Source organism: Camelus ferus, chromosome 4, assembly GCF_009834535.1.
Source record: "Camelus ferus isolate YT-003-E chromosome 4, BCGSAC_Cfer_1.0, whole genome shotgun sequence".
Classification (NCBI taxonomy): domain Eukaryota; kingdom Metazoa; phylum Chordata; class Mammalia; order Artiodactyla; family Camelidae; genus Camelus; species Camelus ferus.
In genome coordinates this window covers 7,993,885-8,006,591 of record NC_045699.1, presented here as the reverse complement: position 1 = coordinate 8,006,591, position 12,707 = coordinate 7,993,885, and the positions used below count along the sequence as shown (strand labels likewise).

Below are 12,707 nucleotides of genomic sequence, written 5' to 3'. Positions count from 1 at the left end.
GGTTTGCTTTTTCATATATTTTAAAACATTTTTACTTTGGCACAATGTAGAATCTAAGAGTAGCCGACCTCTCAAGGTACGCTGGAGGCCAGCTAGTGACTCCAGATCTCAATGTCCCAACAGCACATCAAATACTTATGAAGACAGAAAGATGCAAGGATGCTATAAAACTGGAAACAAAGGAAATTAATGGTCCAGTGTTCTCCAGGCAAAGCTGACACTAACCAAAGCACAGACGAAGCCCTGGAACAGAAAAGCAGAGAAAGGAAGAAAGAAGGGATTTATGTAACACTATCTCCAACCCCCACCACTTCTTTGCAAACCTCTAATTCAGGGACAGTAGGCCTTTGCTGCCTATGAGGCTGGTGGCCACTCTCCTGCTGTAATGAAGCCACTTTCTGAAATGACCATTGTTTCATAAAGTAGAGGTCACTAGGGCTGTCTACCAAGTATTTCTCTCTCTTTCCTGGGTATATGATAGGATTGCACTTCCCCAAATCCTTGAGGTTAGATACAGCCACATGGCTCACTTTGGCGTGAGAAAAGTGGTGTGTGTCACTTCTAGATGGAAGCTTTAACATCCAGTGAACAAGCAGTCACACTCCTTTTGCTTCTGCTAAGGTGACCAGAAGCTCTCCAGATAGAGGATGCTCCAAGAACCTGGATCCCGGATGAGTCCTGCTGACCCATGACAAGCACTCAGCAGGAATGAGAAACAAACCTACTGCGTTACTTCTGGGACTGAGAGTCGAAGGTCGTTTGTTACTGCAGCGTGACCTCACCTATGCTGACTTCTGCTCATCTGTCCTAAAAGAGGGTTGTCAGATACTCCTCACAAATATCAGGCCCCCAGTGGATGCAAGGATGAAAATATGCATTTCATTTCTTAAGAGATCAAAAGCACTTATATTTTATAACATTTACATTTTTTAAACTATTTTTTTAACTGTAATAATTATATCAAGCAGAGATTGGCAAATACTTCTCTACAGGACCAGACAGCACATATCTTAGCCTTTGTGAGCTACATCGTCTTTACCACAAGTCCTCAACCCTGCCGTTGTCACAAGAGCACTCACAGACAACACATAAGTGAATGCCAATGGCTGTGCTTCAGTAAGACTTTACTTACGAAAGTAGGTGGTGGGCCACATTTGGGCCACGGGTCACAGTTTTCCAAACCCTGATAGAGAGCACTGAAGAGGGAACAGAATTGACTTTGTACTTGCCTCTCCCATCACTCAGCTTCATTCACTGACTTAGACACTGTTCATTATACTGAAAAATCTTTCTACCACTGCATTCAGGAGAGGAATCAAAGCACAAGAATAAATTAATTTCAACAATTTTAGCATTTCTGTTAATTAAATAACTGTGTGGCTCCACAGGGAAAGAAATGGTATAGTCAAAGTAAGAACTTCATCATAAAGGGAATTAGGAAAGAGGTCTTTTTTCCCTAAATTAGAGCCATTCCATTTTTCTGATTTCACCATGAATGGATATGTATTACTAGAAATCCAGCATGCACTGAGGCCACAAAAATGCAGTATACAAAACTATCCAAAGGACACATTTCCCTGAAGACCTTGCTTAAATATTTAAAACTTCTTTTTTCAAGTGTTCAGTAAATACACTGGAAAACAATTGCTTGTACAATGCAAATGTAACCCTTTTTTTAAAAAAAAAAAAAGCAATTATTTTTATCAAGGATTTAAGTGCTCTTGTAATGAAAGGGCCAATTTATTTCTTATTTTGAGCAGTGACTGTTATGACTACAGACCTAAGTGAACAGAACAGAGACAGGGTTCTGGAACTGTTGACTATTGCAGTTGCTGAATTATTGCAGGAGGTGAATTATTGGCACAGAGTTCTTTCTTCCTCATGTTTGTCAACATCCTCCACAGCTCTCCTCCCCATCGCATTGATGGCGGGCTCAGCCACGTGACTTGCTTTGGCGAATGGATGTCGGCAAAAACAACTGTGTGGCATTTCAGAGAGGGGGCCCTTAATGACCTCTCAGAGGTTTGCTTCCCCCTCTTGCCCGTCTGCCGTCTTCCATGAGGAAATCAGACGTTTGCAGCTGCTCTCTGTGATGTCAAATGCACAGAACAGACTCAAGCCCAACACTTAGCCTAAAGCAGAACTGGTCTAACTAACCTGCAGGTGGGTGAGGAAATTGATGTTTGTTGTTTACACCGCTGAGGTTCTGGAGTTGTTTGTTACGCAGTATTATCACATCAATAGTTGACTAATGCAGCTACTGTTTACCATTTTTATTACTCAGTCAGAAAATACTTTTCTCAATGCTGTCAACTGAAAAAAAAAAAAAGTGCAATCTGAAGGTTGAGAGTTAGTTTTATTTGGCAGACATTTCCAAGGACTTCAAGCTTGGGAGGTCTTCTCTCAGATCGCTCTAAGAGACTGCTCCAAAGAAGCAGGGGAGGAGCCGGGATATAAAAGGAGTTTGTGCAGCAAAGACCAGGTAGTCGGAATATCAAAAGATTACTGTTAATGAAAGAAAACCAGATATCTCAAGGTAAGGAATTTAGCACTTTTCTGTGTATGGGAAGATGCAAAATTCTGGGCTCTTTGAAATCGTTCCTTTGATCTGCATCTTAGCCATCTAGGGCCAGTGTCCTGTGCTGCCCATCCTGAGTCCCCTCAGAGGGCACCACTGGGGGCAGCTGCAGAGGCTGTGGACTTGTCATCCAGCAGCCTGCCTGTCTCCATCCTCAGTTTCCTCCAGCTTACTGTCTGGGGTGGCAGTAGTGGCTGATGACTTGATGGCCACAGTGTCCTCTGTTTACTGAGATGGAAGGCAATGTTGTTCATTCACAATGCCACATGAACAATTGTGATTTGTAAATAAATAGTCATCAGTTCAGTAAAAATGTCTCAACTCACTCAAGGAACTGAGCCATTGCATGTGAGGAAGCCTAATAATTCCATACAACTCATTTTCAAAAATTTATGAACTTTTCTAATTTTTAAATGGTGCAGCCGGACTATATGTGAAGTACCGATGTGTTTGTTACTATTCCCTGTGTTTCATTGAATTATTACCCATAGGACCTCTTCTCAGCCCAAGGGCTGGAAAAGAGACACCTCTTAGCTTGGGAAGAGATGTTTTTAACTATGGATTACAAACCATTAATGGATCACAAAATCAATTAAGTAGATCTCAACCAATATATTTTAAATGAAAAATAGAATAGAAGACATCAGAGTGTCTGACACATAAAAAAGGTAAATTTTGTTTTGAAAATGTATGTAGGGAAAAAGACTGAAATGTGATAATTCAAACATTTTTTAAAATTTTGAAAGCCTCGGCCTTAAAGCAAGTTTATTTCAGTGGAAACAGAGGAATCAAATACTTGGATCTAGTTCAGAACTGGACTTTTTTACAACCTGCAGTTAGCACTTTAATTTCTTCATCATTCTGAGGCAGTCAGTGATCACTTCCAAGATGTGAGATTTGGAGAACAGAGGGACGGAGTCAGGAATGGCCATTGGAAAAGTGTCCTGCAGAGACCGAAATGTTTTCTTTACTGTCTCTGATGCAGAAAGAATGATAGATTGCTTCAAATGGACAAGAACTGTAATTGCATCCAGTTGTTCAGTGGTCCTCACCAGGAGAGAAGATTCCAGACCAGTTAGCCAAGTATGATGCATAAGGACTCACTGTCCTCCCTTAAGACCTGAGAGGACGATGCTGGCAGCATTCTGGTGGACAATGAAGGGAACCAAGGCCAACCCACACCCCTAGCCCGGTGAGCCAAGCCTGACCAGCCCTCCACTGCTTCAGTGTCAAATAAACAGAATAAAAGCCACACAGAGCCTAGGAAGCAATGTAGGTTGACCAGAGAAAAAGGAAACTGTACACTCAGGCTGCAGAGAAAAAAACATATTTTTAAGAGCTAAAACCCATTGCATTTAATCTTTTAAAAGAAGAGAAACACTCAAATTAGGCAGAAAATTATTCCCCAAACTAGTAGCCCTATTCTATTCTGATTTAAAAAAAATTTTTTTTATTTACTGAAAAAACGAAATACATAAGGGTGGTGGGTTGGATAGTGTCCCCCACAAAGTCACATCTACCCACAATCTCAGAACTGATCATCTTGGGAAAAGGATCGTGCCAGGTGTAATTAGTGAAATGAAGATGAGGTCATACTGGATTAGGGTGGGCCTTATAGGGTGATGTCTTTATAGGAAGAAGAGACACACAGAGACCCACCCGGGGAGGAAGGCCATGTGCAGATGGAGGCGGAGGTTGGAGTGATGCACCCACAAGCCAAGGACTGCTGGGAGCCACTAGAAGCTAAGAAGACACAAGGAAGGATCTTCCCCCACAACTTTCAGAAGAAGCCTGGCCCTGCTGACGCCTTGATTTTGTTGCCAGACAGAACTGTGAGAATAAATTTCTGTTGTTTTAAGATGCCTCCATTGTGACAATTTGTTATAACAGCCCTAGGAAACTAAAAAATACAGTGAGATCCACAAAAGAGTATATATAACATACAGGGACAGTTAAAAAATCAACAACAATAAAATAAACACCCATTTACCCAGAATCTAATTTTGAAGCCCCCTCAGTGCCCCTCCCCACTCACAGCCCCCACCTCTTATCTCTACTCCTGGATTTTGTATTAAGCATTCCTTTCCTTTTCTTTGTGATTTCTTTATACACACTTACAAGTAAATCCCCAAACAATATATCATTTAGTTTTGCCTGTTTTGAGCTTTTACATAAATTGAGTCATACTTTACATATTCTTCTTCATGTGTTTTTTACACAACATTTTGTTTGCAAAAGTAATTCACAATGATGTGTAATATTGCATACAAAATATATATTTTTTTCATTTTGCAACCAATCACAGTTAAATGGTTTCCAATATTTTGCCATTATAAACAATATTACCATGAACATACGTTCTTTATATGTCTCCTAATACACATTGCCTTGTTAGGGGATTATAACAACCTGAAATGGAACAGGCTTCGAATTGAAACAGAGTTTCTGCTTAAGAGTAGATTTTCTGAATTTTAGCGTATGTTTATGCTCAACTTTATGAAAAGTATACTTTAGTAATAATAATAATAATAATATTACAAGGAATGAAAGGAATTTTTAGATGTCAAAAGTCACAGACTTGCAACAAGACAGAAAAGATGAGCTAAAAGACAATTAGTTGACCCAAAGTCTGACAAAGATAGAAACAAGAAAGACGAATCTCACTTATTAATATAGATGTGGAAATTATAAATAAAATATAAACATTTCAAATCTAAAAGTCCATAGTAATAATATACCATTACCAACTGACTTCACTCCAGGAATGCAAGCATGATTAAATATTAAAGAAAAATGCATATAATTTATAATATTAGTCAAAATATGAAAGTATATGATCTACTCAATCAGTATTGAAAAGATACTGGCTAATATTCAGACTTTATTTTTCTTTTTGAAAAACTTCTACAAGAATCAACATTAGAAAAATGGATTCTTAACATGATGAAAAATCCCCACAGTAACTAAATTAGGAACAAGAATAGAATACTTGCTTTCACACCCATTTTTCCAGCTAGAATTTGTAGTCTCTGCATTAAGAAAGAGAAAGTAAGGGATAAAGATCATAAAAGAGACAAAAATTAGAAAGCAGAAAACATTATTTGGAGATGATATGACTTGCAAATGATTTTTCAGCTAGATAACCCAATAAAAACCTAGTATTGTTAAAAAATAGCATTGAAAAATTTCAACAGAATGGAGACAGATACACTTACTACTTGTCAGTGTGTCCAGCAAAGGCAAGTTGCCCAATATTCCCTTTCTCATGGCCATTCTCGGGCACAACTTTATTAGACAGAATAAGGGATGGAATCTTCTAACATTAACATCATCTCTTTCCCTTCTTCTTTTCCTCTATTTTTTTTCCTGTCAGAACAGACATTGGAATTCATATACATCAAACGCATTTATAATCTAGCACCATTATAAATAAAACCTTGATATCCAATTATATCCATATGCAGATTCTGCTTTTGCTTCATGCCAAGCTTGATGCAAAATTCAAACCTGCTACAAATCCCACTTCCCAACAAATAATCCTCCAACACCAAAAATATTACTGAAAAAAAGCTAGACTTTGCTAGCGTGTGGGTAGGGGGCCAGGTCGTGCCAGTGTAGGAACCGGGTATACGGGAACTTGCTGTACTTTGCACTCAATTTTTCTCTGAGCCTAAAACTGCTCTAAAAATAAACTTTATTAATTATGAAAGTAGAATTTACTCACCATGTCACAAAATTTAAAAGTTGTCACCACACGGCACACGTTTGCATCAGACAGATGCCCACGGTTTCAGCACAGCCGGTCAGGACCCCAGCTCTTGGCCCCAGGATTGAGAGGCTCAATTCTGGCTCCTTCCGGCTGATCCCACACCAATGATTTGGGGTCCGTGGGGTCAAGGGGCTGTGCTCTCCAGAGCCCACATCCTGGAACTTTCTTTTTGTTCCTCACCTACTCTCTCTCTTCTTTTAAAAGCTTCTTTTTATTGTCATGAAACCTGAAAGTCAGCCCCAGTGATCACTTCTACCTTCAGGCTTATGACCGTCTTTCTGAGGTAAATCCAAGCCCTTCATACAAACGAAAGTTACTATCAACTTCTGAGAAGCTAGCATATTCGTCACCTCACATTTTTCCTACATATCAACTTGAGTTTGTTAGAAATATTAAGAAAAATTTTTCCTTTCACAAAGTAAAGAAGTGAAAGTAACTAAAAGTAAAATCAAAGGAAAATGCTCAGGGCTGAGGGTGGTACAGCTCAGTGGTTCCTCCAGCTTAGCATGTAGGAAGTCCTGGGTTCAATCCCCAGGACCTCTATTAAAAAAAAAAAAGAAAACAAAAGAAAAAGGAAAAAAAAAAAAAGGAAAGAAAAGAAAATGTGCAAGATTTATATGAAAAGAATTACAAATCTTTACTAAGGTAAAGATTTATAAAAAGTGGAGAGATATATTGTAGTCCAGACTGGAAGCTTTTATATTGTAAATATGACAATTGTCCCCTAATTAATATCTAATGGAATAAAATTCTAATCAAATTCACAATTGGATTTTTTAATATTTTCTTATTCTCGGAAGAAAAGAATAAAGTCCAAAAGCTATCTAGGAAAACATTAATAAATAAACTCATAAAGATTTAGAATTTCCATACAGCAGAAGTGAAGGCTATGAAAAAATAAAAAAAGTGAAAAGGTAAATAAGCTAAAATAACCTTACAAAAAAAGTCAGAAAAAAAAGTTGACTTGAAGAGGTAGTTTTTAGTCAATAAAATTAAGCCAATAAAATATGAAATATTATCCAGGAAAATATTCTCAAGAATTCAGGAATTACACATTCTCACATGCCATCAGGGATGTCAATCTTTATACCTTGTTTAAAGTACACATCAAACCCATAAAGAGTGCAATAACATTTGGGTTATTGGTCCTTCTTTCGGGAATGTATTTCAAGGAAATAGGAATACAAAAAGTAGAATTATCTGAGCAAAAGAATTATTATCTTGATTGTTAATAAATAGTGAAATTAGAAAAGACTTGAATTTCCTTTATTTTTCAGACTGGTAAATAATGTATGGTAGCTTCATGGGATGGACCATTGTGCAGCCGTGAGCAGGGATGATGCAGGTCCCAGCGATGCAGCAGCAGGAGTGACAGCGGTCCTCACCCAGATGCCTGAGAGAGAGCAATTTAGCCTCAGGGGCGGTAAAGAAACCGCGAGGGCTCAGGGAAATGGTCCACCAACTTTATCTGCCAGTGTTGAAACTAAGCCACAAAAGGGCAACAGGGAAGAATCAATCTTTAGGTGTAAGAAAAAAAAAAAGTAGAAGAGGGAAGGGTATATAGCATACACAGGGTCCTGGTTCAATCCTCAGTACCCCCGTCTAAAAATAAATCAATAAATAAACCTAATTACCAGCCCTTCCCCCAAAAAGTAGAAAAGGAGTGAAAGGAAGAGGTCGAGGTGGGTCAGGAAGACACTAAAGAAGATTTAACTGCAGAAGACAGCAGAGTAGAGAGTCCAGCGTCTGACGAAACGGAAGGAAAAGAAGCCAAGGCTGCTGATGAATTTCACATCCCAGGTCTCCTCCGCGGTCTCCATTCGCCCTTTCCTGTTCAACTGTCCTGTAAAGGCGTGACTTTTCAAAGCTTTAACGATAGTTATGAAGAATTCTTGTACATATGTTGGTCAGTGTAAATGCTTTTTCTTAAAAGATGAAATCAGGTGCTGTTATTTTGTGAGTTTTGTTGTTGTTGTTTTTGTTTGTTTGTTTTCCTGCACAACCTGGAATTAGGGGAATAGTGAATTAAGAAAGTCTTCGCCATCTTGCGCTCCAATTTACCATTCCATAGGCTGGGGGTGAGAAGGGTGATAGCCTTAAAGATGTAGCAGAATTGAATGCAGTTCACAATCATAATTATGCACTGAGCATACTCAAACACTGCATTGCTTGTCTTCTACACCCCTGCTCTTCTTTGGTAGAACAGCTGTTTAAGGAAACTGTTCCCTGATCTTGGCTTTCTTGCTCAGACCTGATTGCCAACTGTGGCATCTTTGGTAGCAGAGGCCCAGTGATCCTACAGCTTTGACCATACACTGTGAAAGATCGGACATTTTTTTTTTTAGTACAGTTGTAAGTATGTTATTAAATCATGAATTAGTGCAATTTTAACCTAACAACTTATCAATATGTTATCATATTAGCACTTGCTATCCTCTTCCTAAGGACAGTTTGCCTCCAAATTTTAACTGAAGTCACTGGGTAATTTTTTTAGAAAAGGATTGCAACCACTTTTTTTTGGATTGTTAGTACTTGCATAAGAATTGCATATAGATTATGTATATCGTCTATGAACTGGACCAGATGATAAAACAGTAAATTCTGAATTATATTTAAAAAGATGGTGCATGTATCATGTATTTCATTGACTCAGACCTACGTTTTCACACAGGTCCTGCTATTCTCCTAACTGCTTGGGTGTGCGTGAGCTCCAGCAAAGCTTTTACACAGTCATCATTTCAAATTGAGTTGTGCACTTGATTTGAACTACACACCTTGAGTTTAATTATTCTTTAAAATGTCTTTCAAAAGGTTTCACCGTAATCAGCATTGAAACAAAACCATATAATGTATACAGAAAGATATGGAAACAGAAGAGCAGAGCACAAATGTCACATTACTGAAGCAAATAATCTTCACTGGAAGAATGACCCCAATTTTATATTTTCTGGGGAAGAAACAACCAGTGCTTGATGGGACCCAAGAAAGAAAATATCCCAAAGTGGCTAAAGATAAGAAAATGCAAAGAGATTGCCTCCACACACCACACAATGGAGCTTCAAGTGTGGAGAAACTGGCAAACTTCAAAATAGATGAAGGAAATTTCAAAGCATCAAGATGCTGGCTGTATCAGACAAATACTGGTGTGATCTCACTTATGGGTGGACTCTAAAACAAGCAAACAAAAACCAGACTCGTGGATACAGAGAACTCATTGATAGTTGCCAAAGGCAAGGGCTGGGGGTGGGCAAAGGGGTCCAGAGGTACAAATTTCCAGTTATAAGATAAGTAAGTCATGGGGATAAAGTGTACTGCATCAGTGACTGTAGTTAATAATACTTGATTGTACATTTGAAAGTTGCTAAGAGCATAGATTTTTATATTTCTCAACACAAGAAAAGGATTTGTAACTATGTGTGGTAATGGATGTTAACTGGACTTACTGTGGTGATCATTTTGCAATATATACAAGTACCGAATCACTATGTTGTACACCTGAAACTAATATAATGTTATATGTCCGTTATATCTCAATTTTTTTTAAAGAAGCTGGTTATGGCACAGGACCATTAACAATTGTGCCGTAGTTTAAACTTGCTGTCTTCCTTTTTGTCTCTCCCTCTTTCTCTTCCTTCCTTCCTTCCCTCCTTTCTGTCTTTCCTTCTCTGCCGTACATAAAATAATGGGACAGTGACAATCAATGATGCCTTATAGTCAATGCAATATAGTTCCTTTGTTAACATGGAAATGTATCTTTGCTACATTTAAGTGCTCCTTTCTAAAATTAGAATAATACAGAGTTAGCATGGCACCTGGGTAAGGATCACATGCAACCTGGTGAAACGTTCCACATTTTTTCTATTTCTTAACCTGGGTGTTTACTTGGGAACATTCGTCCAGCTGTACACTTATGTTTTCTGCACATTTTTCTAAGTGTGCCTTGCTTTAATGTAAGTTTCTTAAAATATCAGTCTGTAACAGAGTTTGCACAGTGTGGGTCCCCTTTTTGTAACGGTGTAGGTGTGCGTGACTTCTCATACTGGTACCTGTGTTTCTGTATGTAGGCACAGGACCCAAATGTCAACCGGAATTACAGAAAGACAGGTGAGTTTTACTTTCTTCTTCATGCTTTTCTGTGTCTGAATATTTTTTTACAGCATTTCTTTTACAATCAGGAGAAAAAGACAGACCTAGTCGCATTTTAAAAACACACATCTTAAACAAAACCTGTATATTTGATTTTTTAGATTGAAGTATAGTCAGTTTACAATGTTTTGTTAATTTCTGGTGTACAGCATAGTGATTGAGTTATACATTTATATATTCCTTTTCATATTCTTTATTGTAGAGTATTATAAGATGTTGAATATACTTCCCTGTGCTATACAGTAGGACCTTGTTGTTTATCTATTTTATACATAGTAGTTAGTATCTGCAAATCCTGAACTGCCAATTTATCCCTCCACCCCTTTGTCCCGCTTGTAACCATAAATTTGTTTTCTATGTCTGTGAGTCTGTTTCTGTTTTGTAAATAAGTTCATTTGTGTCAGTTTTTAGATTTCACATATGAGTGATATCATATGGTATTTTTCTTTCTCGTTCTGGCTCACTTCACTTAGAATGAGGATCTCCAGGTCCATCCAGGTTGCTGTAAATAAAACCTGCATATGTGAACAGCAATTTCGCTTTGCAGAATTTGTGTACAGAAATAATTAAGGACACGCACAACAATTTAGCTGTAAGAATTCTCATCACACTTCAAATCTTCTACCCAGTATTTCATTTGAGAATTTAGTCTAAAAAATGATTTGAGATGTAGACAAATATTTATTTACAAAGTTTTTCATCATAGTGTTTTGTAAAATATCAAATGCTTCCAATAACCTGGGGATAGTTAGATACATTACTGTACGTTCATGTGATGAACATAGCCACTCACATGGGTATGGACTTAAAAAAAATGTGATGACATAGGAGATGATTATTAACACTGTCAAATGAAAAAGTCTACTACAAGACAATGCAGTAGAAACCAAATTTTATCAAACATGCACAAAATAAATATATGACATATATGTGCAAATAAAAAGGAAGAAATACACTGCAAACATTTATAGTGATTAGTCCCCACCGTGAAATTGTAACAGTTTCAATTATCTTTTTGGTACCTTCATTTTCCACATTCTCTAAAATGAGTATTATGTATTCTGTAATTTTTAGAACATCTATTTTTTTTTAATTACTGCAGGTCACAAATACTTACACAGAGGGCAAACATTCACACCAAAACAAAATTATAGCACAGAAGGTGCCCCAGGCCCTGCTTCTCAGCTCTCGTGCTCACAGAAGTGAAGGATGACCTGCTACCAAGAGCCTATTGGGTTCATTTAAATACAATCCTATTACACCCGCTTGTCTAGTTTCCTGGCCCAAAATAAACTAGAAACACTGATGGAGGCAGACGGGGGACTGCAGTTGTCAAGAGACTAACAATGAATGTAAAAGTGAAGGAGAAGAGAAAAAAATAATAAAAATAATAAGCATATAATAATGTGTGTTTAGTGTCAGGGCAGAGGAACTTACTGACCTGAGGGCAACTGTGAATTGGAACAACCCCACATCCATATTCAGAGTATGATTAAACTTTTATATACAGCACTTTCCTATTAACACCTTCAAGTTAGGGGGAGGGTGTAGCTCAGTGGCAGAGCACATGCCTAGCATACACAAGGTCCTGGGTTCAATCCCCAGTGCTTCCATCAAAAATAGATAAATAAATAAACTTCACTACTTCCCTCCCCCCCCCAAAAAAAACCCTGTCTAATAAAAATGTAAGTATATAATAAAAACCTTCAAGTTATAAAATTTCATGGAAATGAGCAAAGTTACAAAAGTTAGACCGAAGAGTTTTTTAATTCTTCTGATTGCACAAGGATGTATTTTTCATAGACTATTATACTACTATATTTATAGATAAATAGGAACATATGCACAAAAATGTAATTTTTAAAGGATCAAAGTTTGAAATATCTGAAAAAAAATCTGGTCTTGTCAATACTCCAGATTACTGATGAAAAAAATGAGGGACTTATAATAGAAAAATAAACACTTTATGAAAACTGAGAAAGAAATGAGGGAGTACTTTATTCTGAATATTATTAGTTTTTCTTTCCTTTAAAGAAAACCTGAATCATGAGCTTTTATTCAAATAATAAAATACACATGATAAATTGTAATTGTGTTTCATGCTCCAAAAACCAATTCCTGAAACTGTACAATGAAAAGAATTATAAAAACAATCACTATGCAGATCAGTGGGTTTTTCCATGTGTTTCTCACCAAGCGGTTCAATTCATATTA

At 37.5% G+C, this 12,707-nt stretch overlaps 1 pseudogene; it reads left to right on the top strand.

The window, feature by feature from the left end:
- Window positions 1-10,104: 10,104 nt before the first annotated feature.
- LOC116663442 lies at window positions 10,105-10,204 on the top strand (annotated as a pseudogene).
- The last annotated feature ends 2,503 nt before the right edge of the window (window positions 10,205-12,707 follow it).